General features: G+C 43.2%; 1 protein-coding gene and 3 non-coding genes across 4 annotated transcripts in view; all 4 read left to right on the top strand.

Annotated features, from left to right (window-relative positions):
- The window catches only part of LOC122764723 (teneurin-3-like), a gene marked incomplete at its 5' end in the record, with an annotated part of 65,739 nt that overhangs the window by 44,486 nt on the left and 8,353 nt on the right, over positions 1–12,900 (top strand). The window lies entirely within an intron of this gene.
- trnak-cuu lies at positions 5,437–5,509 on the top strand. The gene has a single exon. It is a non-coding gene; the product is annotated as a tRNA-Lys (tRNA).
- On the top strand, positions 5,913–5,985 carry trnak-cuu. The gene has a single exon. It is a non-coding gene; the product is annotated as a tRNA-Lys (tRNA).
- Positions 8,492–8,564, top strand: trnak-cuu. Its single transcript has one exon. It is a non-coding gene; the product is annotated as a tRNA-Lys (tRNA).

The following is a 12,900-nucleotide window of genomic DNA, read 5'->3' as shown; positions in this document are numbered from 1 at the left end:
AGATGTACACATGGAGCCCACATGTGGGCTTGTCATCACTGACAGTTTTAGCCTGGGTTACTACACAGAGGAGCCATTCTTCTGCCAGTCTTCTGCCTCTCTCTGTGTGTGTGTCTGTGTGTGTGTGTGTGTGTGTGTGTGTGTGTGTGTGTGTGTGTGTGTGTGTGTGTGTGTGTGTGTGTGTGACGCCTTTGCATTCAGTAACGCTCAGACTGGCTAATTACCTCGACTAATTGACCTCAGCACCATTCACTGTGTCTCCGAGGGGAAGTCGTTCCTTTGTCCAGAGTCCAGAGAGAGAGAGAGAGGGACGTTTCTTTATTTTCTTATGTCTTTAATCTCAAAGTGTTTTCCAGGACTGAGTTTGTCTGTGATATATTACGGCACGTTTCTCGTTGTTGTCCTGGATTAGAATATTATTGCTTTAACTCTTAGAACACAGAGCACTTAGGGCTCTGAGAATGAGCAATGTAGAGCGTCTTATATCCTTTTTTTTCATCATTCAAAAGAAGTACTCAAAATCCTTCAGAGTTCAATGTTCACTTGGGTTTTTTGTTTTTTATGACCAAAAAAGAAAAGAAAAACGCACTAATGTTGTGACTCCTGCACAATTATCACAGGTGAATCTACCGTAATGACGAGTATACGGGCGCAATTAAATCTCCATTGCTCTGCTTTCCTGGTATCCATCCACCCGTCTTCTGCCGCTTTATCCTCCACGTGAAGGTCTCCACAGGGGGTCGAGAGGCGGAATCACACACTGGACAGATCGCCAGTCCAGAGTTTTTTTGAATTTTCTAGATATCACAAACGGTCAAGGAGCTACGGTGATGAGAAGCTTGCGTGTCAAATCCAAAACCAGAAGATTTAAACTTGATAAATCGCTGAACCTTACGTTGTTTGTACTTGATTGTTTTCAAGAAACAAATGAATAAGTGAATAAATGCCTTTTTTCAGCGTTTACTAACACTTACTGTACGACACACGACAGCAAATCAAACCTGAGTATACGTCAGAGAGAAGCAGCGATTTCATATTTTACCCTGAATTTGTGTGTGTGTGTGTGTGTTGATGATTCTCTGCAGTCTGCTGTATATTTCCATATAAACAGCTGGGCTTCTGTTCAACACTCAAATCCCCACACAAACTCAAATGAAATGATAACAGATAAGCAGAGAGGGATGGATACATACAGGGAGAGGGAGAGAGAGAGAGAAAACACACAGAAAGAAAGCAGACAAGAGAGAGGGAGGGAGGGAGAGTGAGATACAAAGAACTGAATTTTAAAGAAGCACAGAGTGAAAATGCTGAGATGTGTGCACATGGATTTTTTCCAATGAATGGACAACAAAGCCCGGCAGTTCTCTGATTTGCAGACCCAGGCCATCGCTGTGGAAACGGATTAGTGACCTAAATCACAGGAAGGTCCCACACAGGTAACACTGTGTGTGTGTGTGTGTGTTCCTGTATGTGTAACTCTGTGAGGGCCAAACAAACACAGGGAGTGTCTGGTCCTCACATCTTTAACTGGCTTTTTTTTATGGGTTAAGACCTGGCTTTAGGTTAAGGGTTAGAGTTAAGTATTTAGCAGTGATGGTTAAGGTAAGGATAAGGAGAAAGGGAATGCGTTGTGTCTGTCCAAAAACATACACACCTGTCTTTGTGGGGACATTTGTCTGGTCCTCAAAACTTTAAAGGGCTTTTTTTAGGGTTAGTACCTGGTTTTAGGCTCAGGCAGAAGCATTTACTTAAGGTAAGGGTAAGGGGATAGGGACTGCATTATGTCTATGAGGGTCCTCACTTGCTCACCTGCTGTGCAAACCTGTGTGTGTGCATTTATGTCTTTGTGAGATTCAAACCTGTACCAACCTGTCATTATGAGGACATGTTTGACCTTGAGGGGACATTTTGTCTGGGTCCCACGACTTTAAAGGTTTGTGTGTGTGTGTGAAGTCACCGTCCAACTGTGGTCTTTTCAACTTTACAAGTTTTGTCTTCCCGTCTTAAACTGAGTCAGCTCAAGGATTCGGTCCTTGAATTTGAGGGAATTGGTCCTGGAAAGTACTTGAATTCAATTCTGTTTTTCCCCCCCCCCGGTGTGGACCGGGATCTTCGTCATCAGTTCTACCTTCATCACTTCATCAGTGTGGACGTGTTGAAACATGTGCCGCTTCCCCGCCTGTACCTCGTGTTTTGGCTCCAATCAGTTGTGACTCCGTGAGCCGTGAAAGAACGGTTTTTACTTTCACTTTCTGTTTCCTCTTCATCTCCTAAAAGAATTGTTGTTTCTGTACCGTTGCCGAGACGAAAGTCTGCGTCATGTTTACACTAGCGTTTTATTTCTGACTCTGACCCAACACCCCCTGTCTTTTCAAGGGGAAATATAGAAGTTGGGACGTTGCTTTTTCAAGCGTCGACCTGCTGAAACTTTAAAGCACTTCCTGTGCCTCTAGTGTTACCGCACACGGCGCAGCATTCCTCCCCGCGCGAGTCCTCGGCATCGTGTAACTGTGTAAGTGGAGACGGAGGAAAGTCCGCGGCCTGTATGTTTTTTTGTTTTTTTTTTATCTGATTCGGTTTATTTATTCATTGAGCTACAGAGGACGAGTGAAAAGTTCTGCTTGTCAAACAGAAATGAGCATAAATCAGATACTTAGCCGGAGCCTGAGGAGGACGGGGGGGGTTGGGTGAGAAAAGAACAAAAAAAATCAAACATCACTGATTAATTTATCGGCTCATGAAGATCTGCAGAAGGAGAAACTGACAGTCATTTATTGAATTGCAGGGCTTTTTTTTATCACATTGAATCGCTTTGTGTTGAAGCAAATTGAACTCGAACCGCAGGATCTTGTTCCTAATCTTTTTCATGAAGGAGTTCTAATCAGGGTTTGGTTTTTCAGCCACACCCAGCATCAGCATTCCAACACTGACGGTGCCCCAGACGCGACTTTGTCCCCCTCCCACAATGCCCGTCTGTCTTTGACTTGGCAGCCCTCCAAAGTTCTTTCACGACTCATTAAATTCCATTCGTGTCCAATTCGCGGCGGACACCCGGCGTCCAACCGGCGCGTCCGCGCTCAGTGTCCGGAGTGGATCCAGTCGGAGCGGGTCAGTGCGAGCCGGGCCACGCTCATCTGCATATCCTGGCAGAGCGAGGATGGAGCTGGAAGACTGGATTGTTGCCGCTTGATGAATCGTCTTTGTACAGTTTCAACATTGGCAATAATTGTTAATGGGGCTTTAAATGACACAGTGGGGGAGTCGGCGGGGGTGTTGTTGTTGTCGATGATGTCGATGACAGATATTCATGTCAATTTCACTGGTGCATTTAATGTCTCAAGAAGATTTAACGCTTGACTCGAGGAAGGAGGAGAAACCACGTCAGGCTGAATTCTGAATTCACGTCTGTGATGGTGTTTGACGGCGTGACATGACGTCGTGTTTCTGTCAGGATTACGTCGGCGGTCGCTCGTCAGTTTCGGCTCCGTGAGCCAGCGTGTTTGTAAGTGTGGGAATGTTAGCGCACATCAGCGCTGCGCATGGAATGATGTGAACATATCCTGGCGAAAATATAATAATTCTTCTTTTTTATTTGCTCCCTCTGAATCTTTAAGCTTTTCAGAAACACTCAGCTGCATTTGTGGACGTCGCTGATATTCCCAAAACAAATTAAACATCCACCGGTGTTTTCTGAAAGCTTATAGAAACAGATGTTAAAATGACTGACATTACTGACCAAATGTTATGTCATCTACTAAAATATTTGTATTTGCTGAAGGTTTACAAAAGTTGCACAAAATGTAAGAAAGTCGTGTTACTTGTGTCCATGTGTCGCGACGAAACAGTACAAAGTTATAAAAACGTTCATGTTTTCAAAAAAGATTAATCAATGTTCCAAAAAACAATGACCCAAAGCGTTGCAAATTCATGTTACCACTGTCTATATGTGTGTAAATTCTCTGACAACATACAGATATGGATAAACCAGATGAACTATATCACTAACTTTATCAAGAAATGTCTTTTTTGTATTTTTTTTGTATTTTCTGAAAGACACATGTTATAAAAAACTTCATTCATGTGACAAAAAACTGTTACAAAATCGTATAAAGTGATAAAAACACCTTACTAACCTCCATATTTGTGCACATTTTCTAAACCCTTTTAGCCTTAAACACGTTACCAATCCCTGACCGCCTGTAATCAGAATCAGTCTGTGCTTCTTCAGTCGTAATTCCAAACGCCTGGTCGTCTCCAGACGGTGTCAGTTGTGGTGAAATCTCCTTCACTGTGGGTCTCTGTCTTTTATTAACTGTCACTTATCGTTGTTTCTTTCCGAGTAGAAGCTAAGCTGACGCGTGCGCGCACACCTGCAGGCCTCAGCGAGCGCCGCAGTTCACTGGGAAACGGACAGAGAGTCAGACGGAGATAAGGACGAGCGTCGGCTGACAGATAACGTAAAAAGGGAAGCGTTGAATGGCTGTGGAAGAAGGTTAGCCATGCTCCCCCGAGGCCTCAGCATTAAGAACCAGGCAGGAATCTTTGTGTTTTGACAATTATGTATCTCAGGGGAGGAGGAGGAGGAGGAGGAGGAGGAGGAGACGGACTGAAGACAATCCCACTGAGAGAGAGAGATGCTTTGTGTTTGAAGTGACACATTGTTTCTCCAAAGCACAAAAGTAAAAGATGAAGAAGGAATTTTTTTTTTTATCACTCTATCAAAATGCTAATACGCGAGGACAATCCGTCCACTTAAATGCTTTGTTTTGTCAGCAACAAAAGCAGAAACTAAACAGTCCCCGCTCGGCTCTGTGAAGCTCACGTACCTCACACCTGATTCTGATTCCAGTTGCCAGAATGTAGCGTTTGATTAAAGACTCGGGTCGTTCATTGCGTTGTTTAACACAAGCAACATTAGCATTAGCATTACCATAATCTGTTACTCTGTTACTGTCGAGTGTCTGTGAAATGGCGCAATGAAACCGACTATCAAAATATGGGACGACAGGGGCGTCACGATTCAAACCCTTGATTCGATTCGATTTTCAAGGTCAAGGTCACAAAAATGCTCACCTTTAGCGTTGGCTGTGGTTGTAGCTTCACTTTGTTATTTCATTTTTCTACTGTGTTGAATTCATTAATTGAATAAAATGAGTTTGACTCCGGTGGTGGTGGTGGTGATATGCCCGCTTACAGGTTTCAGGGTAGTTGTCAGCATCCTGGTGTGTGTCTTTCTTTACGTTGAGGAAGAATTTAGGGAGAATTATGTTCAACCTCTGACTTTTCTGAACCCTTAGCTTTTTCTTAGAAAAGTGGTTGTGCATATGAGTACATGAGAGTGAGAGAGTTTGAGTGCCTCTGTCAGGTGCTGGGTTTCTCCTGTTGGCTTCACGCTCTTGTCTGAATCGTTTGGTAGGTCTATATTTCGTGTGCTGTGCCCGGCTAGCTCAGTCGGTAGAGCATGAGACTCTTAATCTCAGGGTCGTGGGTTCGAGCCCCACGTTGGGCGATGTCTTTGGCGAAAATATCTGTAGAGTTGCTGGATTTAAGTCGGGTTGCAAGGTGTCTTAGTACAGATCTTGAGGGTGAACCAGTTCTTCTCTGAAGGCCCTTTTATGCCCCCGCGCACATCTGTTTCATCAACGCGTAATCCACAGACTGTGAGTATTAAGCCCCGCCCACCAAGCAGAAAAAAACATTTCGAGAAACAGAAAGAGTAGTCGTCACCCTAGCCCGAACTGGCGGACACCCCGACTCCCCTGCCTAACGGGCCTTTCAGCTGATGAGCCGCCTGAACCAGATGTGCCCGGCTAGCTCAGTCAATACTTGATCTCAGGGTTGTGTGTTCGAGCTCCATGTTGGCTTCACGCTCTTGTCTGAATCGTTTGGTAGGTCTATAGTTGGTGTGCTGTGCCCGGCTAGCTCAGTCGGTAGAGCATGAGACTCTTAATCTCAGGGTTGTCGGTTCGAGCCCCATGTTGGGCGATGCCTTCGGTAAATGTTGGCTTCACGCTCCTGACTGAGTTCTGGTAGGTCTATACCTATCTGGTTTCTGATTGACCTGTTTTGTTGGGTGGTTGTTAGCATCTCAAGCACCATTGTGTGTCTTTATTTAAACTGTTTAAGCAGATCTTGAACTCAATCTCCTCGGTCCAAGAATTGTGTTGGATTGCATTCCACAATTTTTGGGGTAAATTTTTGGGAAACGCCAGAGTGGATTAAAGGCCACATAGACCGGAAGCTCCAATTAATGATGCGTCTGTGTGTGTGTATCTGCGTCATTACCTCGTTTTTGAAACCCTATTGTTTTCCTGGGCTCTGTGAAGCGGATCGGCACTTCCGTAATTTGATGTCATCATCAGAAATCCTCACCAGTACTCTCACCACTGTAGCGCCTCCTGGTGCGGGCACTAGTCCGGGCATTCAACCGCAGAAGAAGAAGAACTACTCTCGTTGTAGCTGCTGAGATGCAGAGCATCCACCGTGCAAGAAGGGGGAGCTGTGTATCTGAGAGCTGGCCTATCTATTACGTCACTTCCTGGCCAATCACAGGACAGTGGGAAAAGCTCTCGTTGGCTGGCCAATCACAACACAGTCCACGTTCTGGGGGTGTGGTTTTGGTCTGAAACAGCGCGGCTGACGAGAGCGTCAGTGAGGAGATATTTTGATCGGCTCGTTTTCAGCGATTAGGAGGTTTTTAACCATGAAAACAAGTTAATATGTGTAAGTAGACCTCCATAACTAACATGTATGTGTGATACAAGCACTCAATGTCACCTTTAAAAGCAAAGGTTTTGCGGATTCTCCCTAAATTCTTCCTTATTTCTATTTCAGTTGAACTAACATAATTACACGTATATTAAAAATACCGGTTTGGGTTGACTAACACAATGACTAAATTTCTCCTAATGTCATGTTCTGATTGCTTCACACACACATTCTGTTGGTCTGTTTCTCTCTCACACACACACACACAGCTAGCAGAACACGTCCATGTGAAATGACAGCACGGTCTGTGTTGGCATTTTAGCTGCTGACCCATTTGTCTGAATGAGGAGTGTTCTCTTCATCTGGCAAACACACATAAGCGAGCATCGCCGCCGCCGCAGCAGCAGCGCACACACACACACAGACACTCACAAACAATTTAAAACCACTTAACAAAATAATTAAAAGCAGCTCCTCGTGTCAGCAAGTCTCATTTAACCATCAAGGCTTTTTATCCAAGTCGACAGAAGTTAACTTTATTTTACGATGCATCTTTCTTCTTCTTCTTCTTCTTCTTCTGTGCACACATCCACAGCTGCTGCCGTGTGTGTGTGTGTGTGTGTGTGTTTGTGTGTGTTGCAGATAGAGCCACAGTGTGGTTGTAACTGGCTACATGACCCCAGGGTGCTTTGCTTCATATTCAGTCCGTTAAATCGATCTTGACACAAGTAGAATTAGATGGAGACAAATGATAACAATAGAGGCGAGATATAAAGGGCCCTTTGTGTCCGTCGCTGCTCTGCTCTGCTCTGTGTGCCTGGGCTTTTTTTTACAGTGTAATTGTGACGGCACTTCTCTAGGGCTGATAGATTGTGTGGTTGTGTGTCTGTGTGTGTGTATCTCACATACTGTATCAAAGGTGGCCAGAGTGAACTTCTTTAAGGCAGTACACACATTAGCTGTGGATTATCCAGAGTGCCGTAGGGAGCTGGCGCCGATCCCAGTTGACGAAGCACAGGTCCATCACACGAGTGGTGTGCATTTACACCATTTACACCTACTAACAACATAGATTATCCAGTGGACGTAGTCTTCCAGCTTGACCGTCGAAAATGCCATGGAAGTGGCGACTCCACTGGTTGCAAAAGGAGCTCTGTTTGAATGGAAATCTATGGAATTGGCTTCCAAGATTCTTTCCTGAGGAGTTCATGGTCGTGGCTCCCATTTTGGGAATTGGGACTTGGTTGCGGTCTTTACATTTCTGATCGATGGCAAAGAGTTTGGGTTTTTCTTTTTTAAGGGCAGATAAAGTTTTGTGTCATCTGCGTAAAAATGGAAGGATATTCCATATTTCCTAAAATGATAAAGTTTATATGAGAATAGACTGTGGGCGTTGAAGAAACACTGGTTCCAAGGGAGTGGCATTTTTCTGCTGACTGTCATGGGTCTAGCTCCACCCGCACCATACCAGTACTCTGGTACCCCAAGGGAAGGTTACCAAAAAATGTGAATGAATCCGTATCAACTGGACTTGTAGTTGTTTTGACGGTGTTTTTTTTGTTCTGAAAATTTGTGGTGAAACCCAGGATTTTAACCTCTGTGAAAAGTGGCCAGTGCTCACTGTGACTCTGTCACGACAGTCGTTAGGGCCACTCCGAGGTATGACAGCCATTGAGGGTCATTGTTATCACCTGGTAACCCTGCCCATGGTGGAAGTTTTATTAACAGTGCAGCGGAAAGTCCACAACTCTGTCCGCCTGTTGGTATATTTTTGTCTTAAAGTGACTGGCTAGCTCAGTCGGTAGAGCATGACACTCTTAATCTCAGGGTCATGGGTTCGAGCCCCACGTTGGGCGATTTCTTTGGTGAAACTGACCGGACATGTGTATGGATTCTACACCTAAGTCTGGGACAAGTGCAGTATTCACCTTAGCAAGCTATCTTAAGCCAGCCCTCTTTCCATGATAGTTCCAGAGTTTGGATTTGTATGGTGTGCAACGGTGATACCCCACGGTCAGGTGTGGGCTTCGCCCAGCGGCTGCGTCAGCCAGATGTGTAGCATTACATGGAAATGGAATGCAACAGAACTGCCCTTTTCTTTGAACAACTCTTTTTTTTTTGTGGCCGTTTGTCTCAGCAAGACATCAAGCTTTGTATCGCACTGAACTGAACTGTTCCACTTGCTGGAAACATGCCATAACCCCAATTGCTCCCTGGTTGTAACTGCTCTAAGCCTGATTTGTGTGTTCATTACTGGCTTGTAGTAAAAAAAAGGGGGGGTGGGGCAGAATGGTTAGAATTCACCGAAAAAATCCAGTGTCCTCTTTTGTCACTTTTTTTTGCATATTTCATAAAAAGGAAATTACTTATTACTCTTGTTTTCACATGTTTTGTTCAGGTTCTGACTTTTCTGGCCCCTTGGCTCCCTCTTTTGAAAGTGGTTGTGCATATGAGAGAGTGAGAGGGGTGGTGGGGGGGGTGGGCGCCTGTCGTCTGTCTAAATGTGTAATAATAATTTGGTGTTCAGTGTGTTAGACTAATCTCTTACCCTTGAACAACTACTGTCTACCTGCACAGAAATAAATCACCCTGTGTTTGTGTGTGTGTGTGTGTGTGTGTGTGAGTAAGAGTGAGTGACTGTAATAAATCACTTTTGCAAAGGCTTTCTCCAGTTCAGTGCTGCAGTGCACTGATTATGCACACACAAACACACACACACTCGTAGAGAAAGAGAGGGTGGGGGAATATCTGAAAATGAAGGAAAAGGCAATCCAGAATCCCTCTAAGGAATGGAGGTTCAGGAGAAGGAGGATGAAAAGTCTGAGAGATAAGAGTCTTGTGTGTGAACCCACTCATGTCAAAAGTCCTCATTAAAGCCCAAAGCCACCGCAGGAGTTTTAGCCCCAATAATCCAGCAACGGAAGAATTTTCCAGCTCATGGCCAGTCGTTCTTACAGTCGTTCTTACTCGGCATTTGTTCGACGTGCAGTATGTGGTTTCTGCCACTAGGTGTCTCGCGGTCGGATGATGTCGCGAAGCAGCGCGGGATCATGGGTTGAGTGTTTGTGGCAGAACGTGCAGCAAACTAAACCGCGACGAGTACTCGTTATGCATCCATCTGTCTGTCTTCTACCGCTTTATCCTCCACCTGCGGGCCGCAGGGGGTGGAGTCAATCCCATATAACAAAGAGTGAGAGGCGGGGCCACACCTTTGACAGGTCTGTGGACTGTGAGAGGAAACTCCAAACCAGCAACCGTCTTGCTGCGAGGCAGCCATGTGCTCCACCATGAGTGCATCCGATTTTAGTCGGACTAAGACACTCATTTCCTTAATGTCATGTAAACACCAAAGCTAGTCTTACTCTAGTCAGACTAACACACCTGGATAAAGTGATTCATAGCCTGATTACTCAGTACAGATTTACTATACTTAAGTATCAAAAGTCAATTTCTGATATATAATGTACTTAAGTTTTAAAAGTAAATGTATTAAAAAAGTGAGGAGTTAGGATTGAGCTGCGGTGGATCTGTGGTAGGACAAGTTGTCTTTCACCTGGACGGTTGTGGGTTCAATTCCTTGTCTATATGTGTGTCCTTGATCAAAGACATCCAGAGCCACAGCCACGTCTATGTCAACGTTCACGTAGAGGTCAACAGGAAACGGATTCATTAGGCGCTAGATCAGAGAGAGATACGGCGCCACCTACGGAGGCGGAGTCAGACGTACACAGCCAAAGAGATGGATAATCTCCTCCGCCTGTAAACTCTGACTCTACAAGTTGTCCAGGTGTCTCTTAGTCAGACTACGGCGTTAGCTGTGTTTAAACTGTGCTTGCAAACAAAGTGAATTTTGGCTTTGAATTGCGATTTCTGGTTTGAAAGCGATCAGTCGCAAAGTGAAGATAAACACAATCGAGTGGATGTGAAACATTTAAAGTCTCATCACAAGCACAGACTGAGTGACATGTGTCATACGTCACAGTCACTCAGGCTGCAGCAGCAGCTCCAATCAGGATTATTATTATGAGTTAGTGAAATTCAGACGATTACTGCAAATGGTACCATCTGTCCCACTCTGCCACACACACACACACACACTCGCTGGTTAAGACAGTGCGAAAGGACACTGGTGGAGTAGACGGCGTGCAGGACACATGGACGCTGAGAGATTAATGATTTAATTGACAGACGGGGGGGCGGATTTCATTTCATTTGGTTTCAGTGAACGGATGAACTTGATTCCGCAGCAACAGCTGGGAGGTAAACTAATCTAACACCGTCTCAGGCTCCACTGCTGCATTTCATTTATGTGTTTTCAGGTCAAAACTACGGCACCGTTACAGCATGTGTGGAAATAAATGAGGGAAATAGTCAACATTCAAGTCTGCACCTTAATAAATAGATTCATTCTGGGCACGAAACTATTCATCAAAGTGCTGAACACCACTCGAGAGTGCAGACTATTTCCATGAATATTAAAAGTGCATTATAGAGCGGTGGATTAGTGGTGGAGTGGGTCGTCTTTCAGCCCAAAAAGAAGAAGAAGAATCAGTCCCTGGATTTCTTAGTCTTCATATGAACATGTGTGCTTGGACAATGAACCATTTTAGATGAAATATTGTCCTCTTGTCATCTTTACACATCATTTTCTACACACTTCTTCTTAAAGTTACAAACTCTACTTAAAGTTCCAAAATCTAATTATAGTTCCAAAATCTACTTATAATTCCAAAATCTACTTATAATTCCAAATTCTATTTATATTTCTAAAATATACTTATAATTCCAAATTCTATTTATAATTCCAAATTCTACTTATATTTCCAAAATCTACTTACAGTTCCAAAATCTACTTATAATTCTAAAATCTACTTATAATTCCAAAATCTACTTATAAAATCTACTTATAGATCCAAAATCTACTTATAGATCCAAAATCTACTTATAGTTCTAAATTCTACATAAAGTTCCAAAATCTACTTATAATTCCAAAATCTACTTATAATTCCAAATTCTACTTATAGTTCCAAAATCTACTTATAATTCCAAAATCTTATTATAGTTCCAAAATCTACTTATAGTTCCAAATTCTACATAAAGTTCCAAAATCTACTTATAATTCCAAAACCTACTTATAATTCCAAATTCTATTTATAATTCTAAAATATACTTATAATTCCAAATTCTACTTATATTTCCAAAATCTACTTACATTTCCATAATCTACTTATAGTTCCTAAATCTACTTACATTTCCAAAATCTACTCATAATTGCAAAATCTACTTATAATTCCAAAATCTACTTAAAGTTCCAAAATCTACTTAAAGTTCCATAATCTACTTATAGTTCCTAAATCTACGTATAATTCCAAAATCTACTTATTTATCGCAAACTCTACTCATAGTTTCACGCAGCTGTGATATGATGACTCCACCATCACACTGACAGAATTTTTGTCTTTTCTGATGTTTTATTTTCTTGAGTTTTTCTTCTTTTCCTTTCCTGTTTTTACAAAACGTAAGAAGTTGGGTGCAAGAAAAGGATTATCAATATCGGCTCTTTCATGACACAAACTATCGGAAATCTATTGGCTTAACATACATTATCTCAAGGCACTGTACATAGACCACATCAAGGAGAGCAGAGAACCTCAACAGTTCACACAATGAGCAAACACTAGGCTCAGGCTCAGAGATGTGCAGTCATCTGCCTCGACCGGTTGGGGTGAAAGGAAAATGGGAGACAGAGGAGAAGATATATATATATGTATATATACAGTATATATACATTTAAATAACATCCTTATGGAGAGGTAAGGGATTAAATAGCATGGCTTTGATTTGAAAACGAGATGATTTAATCTCGATTGATCTTCACCGGTGAGGCGGCGAGCGCTGCGTCTGTCGCGGGGGTAAATTGTGACATGGTCCTGGACACGTTTCCATTTTGGCAAATTGCTGATTCAACCGGGGGGAGCGCGGTGTGAGTCAACACGAGGCAGGCGAGATGAGAAAATTGCATGGAATATAGATGTGATCATTAATATTCATCATTACATTTGATTCTTTCCACTTTATTTACGCGTGTGCGCGGCGAGAGAGAGAAAAATAAAAATCCTTTCCCTGAAATCACAGCGGCGTCGTGCAGCGACACACACGTACATCTTCTGCTGTCGCTGTCATGCAAATGAG

This window comes from Solea senegalensis, unplaced genomic scaffold (genome assembly GCF_019176455.1).
Source record: "Solea senegalensis isolate Sse05_10M unplaced genomic scaffold, IFAPA_SoseM_1 scf7180000017618, whole genome shotgun sequence".
Classification (NCBI taxonomy): domain Eukaryota; kingdom Metazoa; phylum Chordata; class Actinopteri; order Pleuronectiformes; family Soleidae; genus Solea; species Solea senegalensis.
This window is presented reverse-complemented; position numbering and strand designations above follow the sequence as displayed.